Below are 13477 nucleotides of genomic sequence, written 5' to 3'. Positions count from 1 at the left end.
ACAAAGTCATCGCCGCTGTGCGAATGTGCAAATGACATGGGGAGCGCAGGTCTCAGTGGCCGCAGCGGTGATGAGGCGGACGGCAGTGAGAGGAGAAAAAAGACGGGGAGTGTGGGGGAGCAACGGGTAGCGCCGGGCAGCAGAGAGGAGACCAGTAACCATGGAGATAACACAAGGAGCGCTGACAAAAGCCAGATAACGCAGCGGGGGAGGTTAGTACATCCCGCCCACAGCCTGTGGCATGGCAGTTAGGAGCTGATTGGCTGGTACTTTATCTCCAGCGACTTTATCTCCATCCAAGGCTTCGTAAATAGACCCCTTTCTCTTTTATGAATGGATCCAAGTGTTTTCTGGGAGGGTGAGTGACATCAGCTCCGGCCCTGATCAGCCTGTTTGTATCGCACTGTAGGAGTAAGGGGGTCATTCCGAGTTGATCGTAGCTGTGCTAAATTTAGCACAGCTACGATAATTCACACTGACATGCGGGGGGACGCCCAGCACAGGGCTAGTCCGCCCCGCATGTCAGTGCCGCCCCCCACCCCGCAGAAGTGTAAAGGCATCGCACAGCGGCGATGCCTTTGCACTTCAAGAGTAGCTCCCGACCAGCGCAGCTTTAGCGTGCTGGCCGGGAGCTACTCGTCGCTCCCCGTCCCGCAGCGGCTGCGTATGATGTCACGCAGGCGCCGCGGCCCGCCCCCCCCAACGGTCCGGCCACGCCTGCGTTGGCCGGACCACTCCCTCCAGCCCCCACCCGCCCAGCGACCGCCTCTGCCTCAGAGGCGATCGCTAGGCAACGACGGCTGCCATGCGCCAGCGCACTGCAGCGCCGGCGCATGCGCAGTTCTGACCCGATCGTTGCGCTGCGACAAACTGCAGCGAGCGATCGGGTCGGAATGACCCCCTAAGTCCTGGGCTACGCACAGACTGCACAGACTGGAAAATGTATTAGATGGTGAGTTGCGAACGGATTGGCAGACGTCCGCTGTATGGCAAAGTTTTCACACGGCGCACACTTCACACACTTGCGCGGGGCGCGTTTCCACTCTCTATGGGCGGCGGATATCTGGTTGCAGACCTCTGCAAAATCACACAGCAGCGATCAGGCCTGAATTACGCCCAAAATCACCCTCCTGCACGTTCTGTATGAATGACCCAAGTATCCTGTAGTCAGAAATCCCCTGCACCAGGGCCGGAGCTTCCACTAGGCAGCTTTAGGCAGCTGCCTAGGGGCGCCGGGATGTGAAGGGGCGGCTTGCTACATCCGAATTAAAAAGTTAGTGTGGTCCTACATCTCATAGCACAGGCAGTAACTTTGACAGCTCCTGGAGTCCTGGTTGGGGGTGACATGCGGCGCTGCTCTTCATTCCAGGCTCTTTCACAGACTACTCAGTCCCAACTCTGCATCGCAGCCTGCAGGTAAGGTGGCTGCACAGTGCACTTTCTGCATTTAATAAGAAAAGAGGGGGAGAGCAGCAGTCTAATGGGGGGGGGGGGGGATTGGGGGGGCGGAGATGAGCAGCTGCATGCACACAGATGGTGGTGGGAATAGAACAGAAGATATTTAAAATAGTGGAGTGGTGGTGGTGGGGGGGGGGGGGCAGCAGGAGACCACACGGACTGCGGAGATGGGGAGAAGGGAGCAGCCATGCAACAGACGGGGTGGGGGTCAGCAGCAGTATGCCTTTCTCCTGAAGGGCAGGTAAGGGGAAGGGGCAGTAGGCAGAAGTTTTGCCTAGGGTGCAGAGAGACCTTGCACTTGCCCTGCCCTGCACTGACGTCAGCACCAGTCAGTCACAAGTGTTTTCCCACATTCGCTGCTTGTGATTGGCTGGTGGGGAAGGGGAATCACAGCATCAATCATTTCTTATCTGCTTTTATTTCATGGTGATATTTCATTGTTTGTTTACCATATTGAACCTTGGGAGGGGCAGAGGTTATTCTCAATAGGCTGATGGCCTGATCCAGGGGGTGTTTCAGACCCGGATCGCTGCTGTGCGTTTTCACAGAGTAGACGATCAGCAATAGACTGCTCATGTGTATGCACCGCAATGCACGCGTGTCGCCAAACAACAACCTGCATAACTGGACAGCGACAGGCTGGAGCGAAAATTCTAATCGCACAGCCATTCACACGTTGATTGACAGGAGGAAGCCGTGTGTGGGTGGTAACTGACCGTCTTCTGGGAGTGTCAGGGAAAACGCAGGCATGCCCAAATGTTTTCAGGGCGGGTGTGTGACGTCAGCCCTGGACCCGATCAGCCCATTCTCGTCGCACTGTAGGAGTAAGTCCTGGGCTGCACAGGGGTGGTCTTCAATTTGCCGCCTGTCGGGGTCCCGGCGCACAGTATACCGGCGCCGGAATCCCGTCAGCCGGCATACCGACACCGTTTCTCCCTCTTGGGGTCCACGACCCCCCTGGAGGGAGAATAGCCACCGTGCCCGCAGTGTGGTGAGCGTAGCGAGCCTGCAAGGGGCTCATTTGTGCTCACCACACTGTTGGTATGCCGGCGGACAGGATTCTGGCGCTGGTATGCTGTGCGTCGGGACCCCGGCAGACGGCATACCATACTACACCCCTGCACAGAGACTGCACACACTGGTAAAAACCATTCACTGGTGAGTGAGGTGTGAACGGATTTGCAGCTGACCGCTGACTGAGGGATTTTTTAGCTGCTCGGCGTACACATACGATCGCACACTTGCACGGTGAATATACACTCCCCTTGGGCGGCGACTATCTGAACGCAGGACAACAAATTGATCAGCCCAGCGATCAGATCTGAATCACCCCCTCAGCTTTGCGCAATCCACACACAATGCCAATGTGCACGTAGTTGAGCAATTTTTGCAACTGCGCATGCCCGAAAATGAAAAAGCCTTGTACACTGCATGTGGTACACGGAGTATACATACAGTGCTGAGTACAACAAAGACAGTATCAGAAATGTTGTGGAAAAGAGGTGAGCTTAATACCCCCCCTCCTCACCACACTACCAAGTCTGATCTAACAGCACTGTAGCGGCTTTTATTTGCATGTAGTATGTAATTTGTGAGGGAGCAGTGAGGGTAGGTGTAGGGAGCATTGAGTGAGAGCGAGTGTAGGGAGCATTGAGTGAGGGTGAGTGTAGGGAACAGTGAGGGTAGGTGTAGGGAGCAGTGAGGGTAGGTGTAGGGAGCATTGAGTGAGGGTGAGTGTTGGGAACAGTGAGGGTAGGTGTAGGGAGCAGTGAGGGTAGGTGTAGGGAACAGTGAGGGTAGGTGTAGGGAGCATTGAGTGAGGGTGAGTGTAGGGAACAGTGAGGGTAGGTGTAGGGAGCATTGAGTGAGGGTGAGTGTAGGGAACAGTGAGGGTAGGTGTAGGGAGCAGTGAGGGTGGGTGAAGGGAGCAGTGAGTGTAGGAAGCAGTCAGGGTGGGGTGTAGGGAGCAGTGAGTAGGGGTGAGTGTAGGGAGCAGTGAGTGAGTGTGAGTGTAGTGAACAATAAGGAAGGGTGTAGGGAGCAGGGAGTGAGGGCGTGTGTAGGGAGCAGTGAATCAGGGTGAGTGTAGTGAACAGTAAGGAAGGGTGTAGGGAGCAGGGAGTGAGGGTGAGTGTAGGAAGCAGTGAGGGTGGGTGTGGGGGGGCAGTGAATGAGGGTGAGTGTAGTGAACAGTGAGGAAGGGTGTTTAAGTATAGGAACTTGGAAGCAGTGAGGATGGGTGTAGGGAGCAGTGAATGAGGGTGAGTGTAGTGAACAGTGAGGAAGGGTGTAAGTAGCAGTGAGCTGGGGGGTGTAGGGAGCAGTGAATGAGGGTGAGTGTAGTAAACAGTAAGGTAGGGTGTAAGGAGCAGTGAATGAGGGTGAGTGCAGTAAACAGTAAGGAAGGGTGTAGGGAGCACTGAGTGAGGGTGAGTGTAAGGAGCAGTGAATGAGGGTGAGTGCAGTGAACAGTAAGGAAGGGTGTAGGGAGCACTGAGTGAGGGTAAGTGTAAGGAGCAGTGAATGAGGGTGAGTGCAGTGAACAGTAAGGAAGGGTGTAGGGAGCACTGAGTGAGGGTGAGTGTAAGGAGCAGTGAATGAGGGTGAGTGCAGTAAACAGTAAGGAAGGGTGTAGGGAGCACTGAGTGAGGGTGAGTGTAAGAAGCAGTGAATGAGGGTGAGTGCAGTGAACAGTAAGGAAGGGTGTAGGGAGCACTGAGTGAGGGTAAGTGTAAGGAGCAGTGAATGAGGGTGAGCGTAGTGAACAGTGAGGAAGGGAGTAGTGAGTGAGGGTGAATGTAGAAAGCAGAGAGGGTGAGTGTAGGGATCAGTGAGTGAAGGTGTGTGTGGGTCATTGTAGAGAGCAGTGCGTAAGGGTGAGTGTAGGGAATAAGTGAGGAAAGGTGATAAATGGAGGGAGCTGCTGAGCCCAGTGTGATGATAAATAGAGTTTGTGACTCCCCCGTCTCAGCGGCACAGCGCAGCTTCGTTCAGTTACACCAGAGCGCACTTTAAGCAAGATCTGCGGGACCCCTTAAATATCCTTAGTCATGAGCTTGCTGTCTACTCTCCATATGGGACACTGTCCCGAACCAGCTTCCCCCGCTCCGCGGCCAGCTGCACCATAGGAAAGATATGGACTCTGACTTACCCTGCCACCCCTGGATGTGAGACACCGACAGTGGGCGTTTCTGTACACAGGGCAGCTGCTGAGTCCTTTTTTTGCACAAACACCGCAAACATGAGCGCAGCCGGGAAGCCACTGTATGCACTTCTGAATCAGAACCTACTGTATGTGTGTAAGGAAACATTCTGTATACAGGCTATATTTAAGTGCATATATATGACTATAGGAACCTTCCAGAAATTATACGCATTGTTTTCTCTGACGTCCTAAGTGGATGCTGGGGACTCCGTCAGGACCATGGGGAATAGCGGCTCCGCAGGAGACAGGGCACAAAAATAAAGCTTTAGGATCAGGTGGTGTGCCCTGGCTCCTCCCCCTATGACCCTCCTCCAAGCCTCAGTTAGGTTTTTGTGCCCGTCCGAGCAGGGTGCAATCTAGGTGGCTCTCTTAAGGAGTTGCTTAGAAAAAGTTTTTAGGTTTTTTATGTTCAGTGAGTCCTGCTGGCAACAGGCTCACTGCATCGAGGGACTTAGGGGAGAGAAGTTCAACTCACCTGCGTGCAGGATGGATTGGATTCTTAGGCTACTGGACACCATTAGCTCCAGAGGGAGTCGGAACACAGGTCTCACCCTGGGGTTCGTCCCGGAGCCGCGCCGCCGACCCCCCTTGCAGATGCTGAAGATTGAAGGTCCAGAAACCGGCGGCAGAAGGCTTTTCAGTCTTCATGAAGGTAGCGCACAGCACTGCAGCTGTGCGCCATTGTTGTCACACACTTCACACCATAGGTCACGGAGGGTGCAGGGCGCTGCTGGGGGCGCCCTGGGCAGCAATGTATAATACCTTTTATGGCTAAAAAATACATCACATATAGCCCTTGAGGCTATATGGATGTATTAAACCCATGCCAGATATCTCAAACTCCGGGAGAAAAGCCCGCCGGAATAGGGGGCGGGGCTTATTCTCCTCAGCACACAGCGCCATTTTCCTGCTCAGCTCCGCTGTGAGGAAGGCTCCCAGGACTCTCCCCTGCACTGCACTACAGAAACAGGGTAAAACAGAGAGGGGGGGCACTTTTTTTGGCGATATTTTATATATTTAAGCTGCTATAAGGATACAACACTTATATAAGGTTGTTCCCATATATATTATAGCGCTTGGGTGTGTGCTGGCAAACTCTCCCTCTGTCTCCCCAAAGGGCTAGTGGGGTCCTGTCTTCGATAAGAGCATTCCCTGTGTGTCTGCTGTGTGTCGGTACGTGTGTGTCGACATGTATGAGGACGATGTTGGTGTGGAGGCAGAGCAATTGCCGATAATGGTGATGTCACCCCCCAGGGAGTCGACACCGGAATGGATGGCTTTGTTTATGGAATTACGTGATAATGTCAGCACATTACAAAAATCAGTTGACGACATGAGACGGCCGGAAAACCAGTTGGTACCTGCCCAGGCGTCTCAGACACCGTCAGGGGCTGTAAAATGCCCTTTACCTCAGTCGGTCGACACAGACCCAGACACGGACACTGAATCTAGTGTCGACGGTGAAGAAACAAACGTATTTTCAAGTAGGGCCACACGTTATATGATCACGGCAATGAAGGAGGCTTTGCATATCTCTGATACTGCAAGTACCACAAAAAGGGGTATTATGTGGGGGGTGAAAAAACTACCTGTAGTTTTTCCTGAATCAGAGGAATTGAATGATGTATGTGATGAAGCGTGGGTTAACCCAGATAGAAAAGTGCTAATTTCAAAAAAGTTATTGGCATTATACCCTTTCCCGCCAGAGGTTAGGGCGCGCTGGGAAACACCCCCTAGGGTGGATAAGGCGCTCACACGCTTATCAAAACAAGTGGCGTTACCGTCTCCTGATACGGCCGCCCTCAAGGATCCAGCTGATAGGAGGCTGGAAACTACCCTAAAAAGTATATACACACATACTGGTGTTATACTGCGACCAGCCATCGCCTCAGCCTGGATGTGCAGTGCTGGGGTGGTCTGGTCGGATTCCCTGACTGAAAATATTGATACCCTGGATAGGGACAGTATTTTATTGACTATAGAGCAATTAAAGGATGCTTTTCTTTATATGCGAGATGCTCAGAGGGATATTTGCACTCTGGCATCGAGAGTAAATGCGATGTCCATATCTGCCAGAAGAAGTTTATGGACGCGACAGTGGTCAGGTGATGCGGATTCTAAACGACATATGGAAGTATTGCCGTATAAAGGGGAGGAATTATTTGGCGTCGGTCTATCGGATCTGGTGGCCACGGCAACTGCCGGAAAATCCACCTTTTTACCTCAGACCCCCTCCCAACAGAAAAAGACACCGTCTTTTCAGCCGCAGTCATTTCGGTCCTATAAGAACAAGCGGGCAAAAGGACAGTCATATCTGCCCCGGGGCAGAGGAAGGGGTAAGAGAGGACAGCAAGCAGCCCCTGCCCAGGAACAGAAGCCCTCCCAGGGTTCTGCAAAGCCCTCAGCATGACGCTGGGGCTTTACAAGCGGACTCAGGAGCGGTGGGGGGTCGACTCAAGAATTTCAGCGCACAGTGGGCTTGCTCACAGGTGGACCCCTGGATCCTGCAGGTAGTATCTCAGGGTTACAGGTTGGAATTCGAGAAGTCTCCCCCTCGCCGGTTCCTAAAATCTGCTTTGCCAACGTCTCCCTCAGACAGGGCGACGGTATTGGAAGCCATTCACAAGCTGTTTTCTCAGCAGGTGATAGTCAAGGTACCCCTCCTACAACAAGGAAAGGGGTATTACTCCACGCTATTTGTGGTACCGAAGCCGGACGGCTCGGTAAGACCTATTCTAAATCTGAAATCTTTGAACCTGTACATACAGAAATTCAAGATGGAGTCACTCAGAGCAGTGATAGCGAATCTGGAAGAAGGGGACTTTATGGTGTCCCTGGACATAAAGGATGCTTACCTGCATGTCCCAATTTGCCCTTCACATCAAGGGTACCTCAGGTTCGTGGTGCAAAACTGTCATTATCAGTTTCAGACGCTGCCGTTTGGATTGTCCACGGCACCTCGGGTCTTTACCAAGGTAATGGCCGAAATGATGATTCTTCTTCGAAGAAGAGGCGTATTAATTATCCCTTACTTGGACGATCTCCTGATAAGGGCAAGGTCCAGAGAACAGCTGGAGGACGGAGTAGCACTAACCCAATTAGTGCTGCAACAACACGGGTGGATTCTGAATTTTCCAAAATCTCAGTTGACACCGACAACACGTCTGCTGTTCCTGGGAATGATTCTGGACACGGTTCAGAAAAAGGTGTTTCTTCCGGAGGAGAAAGCCAAGGAGTTATCCAAACTTGTCAGGAACCTCCTAAAACCAGGAAAAGTGTCTGTGCATCAATGCACAAGAGTCCTGGGAAAGATGGTGGCTTCTTACGAAGCGATTCCATTCGGCAGATTCCACGCACGAACTTTTCAGTGGGATCTTTTGGACAAATGGCCCGGATCGCATCTGCAGATGCACCAGCGGATAACCTTATCACCACGGACGAGGGTGTCTCTTCTGTGGTGGTTGCAGAGTGCTCATCTGTTAGAGGGCCGCAGATTCGGCATACAGGACTGGGTCCTGGTGACCACGGATGCCAGTCTGAGAGGCTGGGGAGCGGTCACACAGGGAAGAAACTTCCAGGGAGTATGGTCAAGCCTGGAGATGTCTTTTCACATAAATATACTGGAGCTAAGAGCGATTTACAATGCTCTAAGTCTGGCAAAACCCCTGCTTCAGGGTCAGCCGGTGTTGATCCAGTCGGACAACATCACGGCAGTCGCCCACGTAAACAGACAGGGCGGCACAAGAAGCAGGACAGCAATGGCAGAAGCTGCAAGGATTCTTCGCTGGGCGGAAGATCATGTGATAGCACTGTCAGCAGTGTTCATTCCGGGAGTGGACAACTGGGAAGCAGACTTCCTCAGCAGACACGATCTACACCCGGGAGAGTGGGGACTTCATCCAGAAGTCTTCCACATGATTGTGAACCGTTGGGAAAAACCAAAGGTGGATATGATGGCGTCCCGCCTCAACAAAAAACTGGACAGGTATTGCGCCAGGTCAAGAGACCCTCAGGCAATAGCTGTGGACGCTCTGGTAACACCGTGGGTGTTCCAGTCAGTGTATGTGTTCCCTCCTCTGCCTCTCATACCAAAAGTACTGAGAATTATACGGCAAAGGGGAGTAAGAACGATACTCGTGGCTCCGGATTGGCCAAGAAGAACTTGGTACCCGGAACTTCAAGAGATGCTCACGGAGGATCCGTGGCCTCTACCTCTAAGACGGGACCTGCTTCAGCAGGGACCGTGTCTATTCCAAGACTTACCGCGGCTGCGTTTGACGGCATGGCGGTTGAACGCCGAATTCTAAGGGAAAAAGGCATTCCGGAAGAGGTCATTCCTACACTGGTTAAAGCCAGGAAGGAGGTGACTGCACAACATTATCACCGCATTTGGAGAAAATATGTTGCGTGGTGTGAGGCCAGGAAGGCCCCCACGGAGGAATTTCAACTGGGTCGATTCCTACATTTCCTGCAAACAGGATTGTCTATGGGCCTCAAATTGGGGTCCATTAAGGTTCAAATTTCGGCCCTGTCGATTTTCTTCCAGAAAGAATTGGCTTCAGTTCCTGAAGTCCAGACTTTTGTAAAAGGAGTACTACATATACAGCCCCCGTTTGTGCCCCCAGTGGCACCGTGGGATCTTAATGTAGTTTTGGATTTTCTCAAATCCCATTGGTTTGAGCCACTCAAATCGGTGCAGTTGAAATATCTTACATGGAAAGTAACCATGCTACTGGCCCTGGCTTCAGCCAGGAGAGTATCAGAATTAGCGGCTTTATCATATAAGAGCCCATATCTGATTTTCCATTCGGACAGGGCAGAACTGCGGACGCGTCCTCATTTTCTGCCTAAGGTGGTGTCAGCGTTTCACCTGAACCAGCCTATTGTGGTGCCTGCGGCTACTAACGATTTGGAGGATTCCAAGTTGTTGGACGTGGTCCGGGCATTGAAAATATATATTTCAAGAACGGCTGGAGTCAGAAAGTCTGACTCGCTGTTTATATTGTATGCACCCAACAAGCTGGGTGCTCCTGCTTCTAAGCAGACGATTGCTCGTTGGATTTGTAGCACAATTCAACTTGCACATTCTGTGGCAGGCTTGCCACAACCAAAATCTGTCAAGGCCCATTCCACAAGGAAAGTGGGCTCATCCTGGGCGGCTGCCCGGGGGGTCTCGGCATTACAACTCTGCCGAGCTGCTACGTGGTCGGGGGAGAACACGTTTGTAAAATTCTACAAATTTGATACCCTGGCTAAAGAGGACCTGGAGTTCTCTCATTCGGTGCTGCAGAGTCATCCGCACTCTCCCGCCCGTTTGGGAGCTTTGGTATAATCCCCATGGTCCTGACGGAGTCCCCAGCATCCACTTAGGACGTCAGAGAAAATAAGATTTTACTTACCGATAAATCTATTTCTCGTAGTCCGTAGTGGATGCTGGGCGCCCATCCCAAGTGCGGATTGTCTGCAATACTTGTACATAGTTATTGTTACAAAAAAATCGGGTTGTTATTGTTGTGAGCCGTCTGTTCAGAGGCTCCTACGTTTGTCATACTGTTAACTGGGTTCAGATCACAAGTTGTACGGTGTGATTGGTGTGGCTGGTATGAGTCTTACCCGGGATTCAATATCCTTCCTTATTGTGTACGCTCGTCCGGGCACAGTATCCTAACTGAGGCTTGGAGGAGGGTCATAGGGGGAGGAGCCAGTGCACACCACCTGATCTTAAAGCTTTATTTTTGTGCCCTGTCTCCTGCGGAGCCGCTATTCCCCATGGTCCTGACGGAGTCCCCAGCATCCACTACGGACTACGAGAAATAGATTTATCGGTAAGTAAAATCTTATTTTGTGGCTGAAGTATTGCGTTGTTACCTGATGCTGTATGCCTGGTGATGTGGGCAGTATCCCTCCGCTGGAAATCCCTGTGGTCAGAATGCCAACAGCAGTATTCTGATGATCAGAATCTTGATGAAAAATACTGGGGTTAGATTTAGGCACTAGGTGGAGGGTTAGGGATAGGATGCGATGGGGAGCTAAGGTTAGGGTCAGGCTGCGGGGTTGGGGGAGGTTAGGGTTAGACGGGGGGGGGGGTCAGGGACAGTGGTGCAAGTAGATATTTTTTCTTAGTGGTACTGATAGCGTATGCCCCCATGAGGGGGCATGGTTACACACAACTAGGGGAGTGGCTACACACTGTAATGCCCCTTACACATTATGTCACACACCGTAATGCCCATTACACATTATACCACACATCATAATGCCCCTTACACATTATGCCACACACCATAATGCCCAGTACATATTATGCCACACGTTATGCTTATTAAACATTATGCCACACACCACAATGACCATTACACATGATGCCACACACCATAATACTTATTACACAATATGCCACACACTGTAATGCCTATTACACATTATACCACACACCGTAATGCCTATTACATTTTATGCCACACGTTATGCTTAATAAACATTATGCCACACACCATAATGCTTATTACACATTATGCCACACACTGTAATGCCTATTACACATTATACCACACACCGTAATGCCTATTACATATTATGCCACACGTTATGCTTATTAAACATTATGCCACACACCATAATGCTTATTACACATTATGCTAAACACTGTAATGCCCATTACACATGATGCCACACAACATAATGCTTATTACACATTATGCCACACCATAATGCTTATTACACATAATATCACACACCGTAATGCCCATTACACATTATGGCACACACTGTAATGCCCATTACACATTATGCCACACACCATAATGCTTATTACACATCATGCCAAACACAGTTATGCCAGATTCTGACTGAGCATTATATTGCTGTGCAGTTAGCATTCCTAAGGTCTGAGGCAGATGAGAACCTCATGAGAACATGAGTAAATAACTAAAGTGTCCCATATTGAGATTGGCTGCATGATATTATACCACACACCATAATGCCCCTTATACATTATGTCACACACGTTATGCTTATTGCACATTATGCTACACACCATAATGCTTAATACACTTTATGCCACACACTGTAATGCCCATTACACATGATGCCACATACTGTAATGCCCATTACACATGATGCCACACACCATAATGCTTATTACACATTATGGCACACACTGAAGTGCCCATTACACATGATGCCACACACCGTAATGCTTATTACACATTATGCCACACACCATAATGCCCATTACACATTATGCCACACACCATAATGCTTATTACACATTATGCCACACACTGTAATGCATATTACACATTATACCACACACCATAATGCCCATTACACATTATGCCACACACGTTATGCTTATTACTGTTATGAGCCACGGCTGTGGCTCATTCCTGTTTTGCATTTTGGTTATGTATTTTATGTTTATAGTTGTCTTGCAGGCCAGGATTTCCCATTGCTCTGGTTTAAGAATACTCTTGTTTGCTGCCAGTGGTGAGTCTGTGTAATTGCAGCTTGTTCCCATGTGTTCAGCCTCACCTGTCTGTTAATTGCACCTCTCAGTTGTGCAGCAGGGCAGCTGCACGACATTATTAATTAGGACTCTCTGTTATATTCTGGCTCAGTGCAATACACAGACGCTGGTGATAGTTCCAGAGTTCTTGAGTTCTGAGCTAGTCCCTGCCAGTTCCTGAGCTCCTGTCTAGCAGTGTCTGTCTAGCTGCTTCCAGTGTCGGTTCCAGTGTCGGTTCCAGTTTCTGTTCCAGTGTCGGTTCCAGTGTCGGTTCCAGTGTCTGATCCCGTGTCCTGCCGTGAAGCGTTCCTGTCCAGAAGTCCTGTGCCTTTGTCTGTGCCTGGTCGAGTATCTGGCTTCTTGATGTCCACCGGTCTGTCGTTTGGGATTCTGCCTGTCCTCCGGTTCTGAGAGCCTGTGTCGGCTACATTGGGGGTTCCTGTCCGTTTGCCAGTATTCGTACCAGTTCCGTGAGTAGCGGCTTTGCCGCGTCCATCGGCCTAGGCTGCTGTATTCTTTGGTTTATTTGTTACTGCTGTTTTGTAGAGGGTTCTGCATATGCTATCACCGCCGGTACACAACAGTATTGTGTCGGCGTGTGGACAGCATCTCCTTTGTTGTTCTTTTCCTTTGGCGGCGTGTCGCACATATATTTAATTTTAGGGTTGTTAGTAGCTCCTAGCCTTCTGTTTGCTTTAGTTAGAGATCCCCTTGTTATTATCCTGTCTCGGTTCACTCCTTGTCTCACTCTAAGACCTGGGGGTATCGGAGTTGGGCAGACCGAATCCGCCCTTCAAACGCGGCTGCCGTGGGCCCAAGAAACCATAGTCACTCAGGCTTGAACTGACCACACGAGTGAAACAATGGAGGTAGGGTGCTAGGGGCTATTTCCACACCACACCTTATTTCAGCGTCACGTTCTGGTGCTCTGGACTCACTACGCAACATCTCCCTTGTTCTGAGCACCAGGAACCTAACAATTACACATTATGCCACACACCATAATGCTTATTACCAGGGCCGGCTCTAGGCATGTTCGAATAGAGCGGCCGCGCAGGGCGCCACCCTTAATGGGCGCCACGCGCTGGCGCCGCCATATTCGATGCTGGAGCCGGCCCTGTGTGTGTGCTGCTGCAGCATTTGGCGGTCGCGCTGTGTATGCGCGCTGCGCGGCGCCGGTATCTAACGTCAGACACCGGCGCCGCGCATAGCCCGCCTGCACAAGTGGCCGCCCGCCAGCCCGGACCCAGGCTCAGGCTCACTCGCCCGGCCTCCCGCCCGCCCGCCAGCGCTCCCACACAGGCGGA

The sequence above is a fragment of the Pseudophryne corroboree genome, chromosome 10 (genome assembly GCF_028390025.1).
Source record: "Pseudophryne corroboree isolate aPseCor3 chromosome 10, aPseCor3.hap2, whole genome shotgun sequence".
NCBI classification, from domain to species: Eukaryota; Metazoa; Chordata; class Amphibia; order Anura; family Myobatrachidae; genus Pseudophryne; species Pseudophryne corroboree.
Note: the sequence above shows the minus strand (reverse complement) of the source record.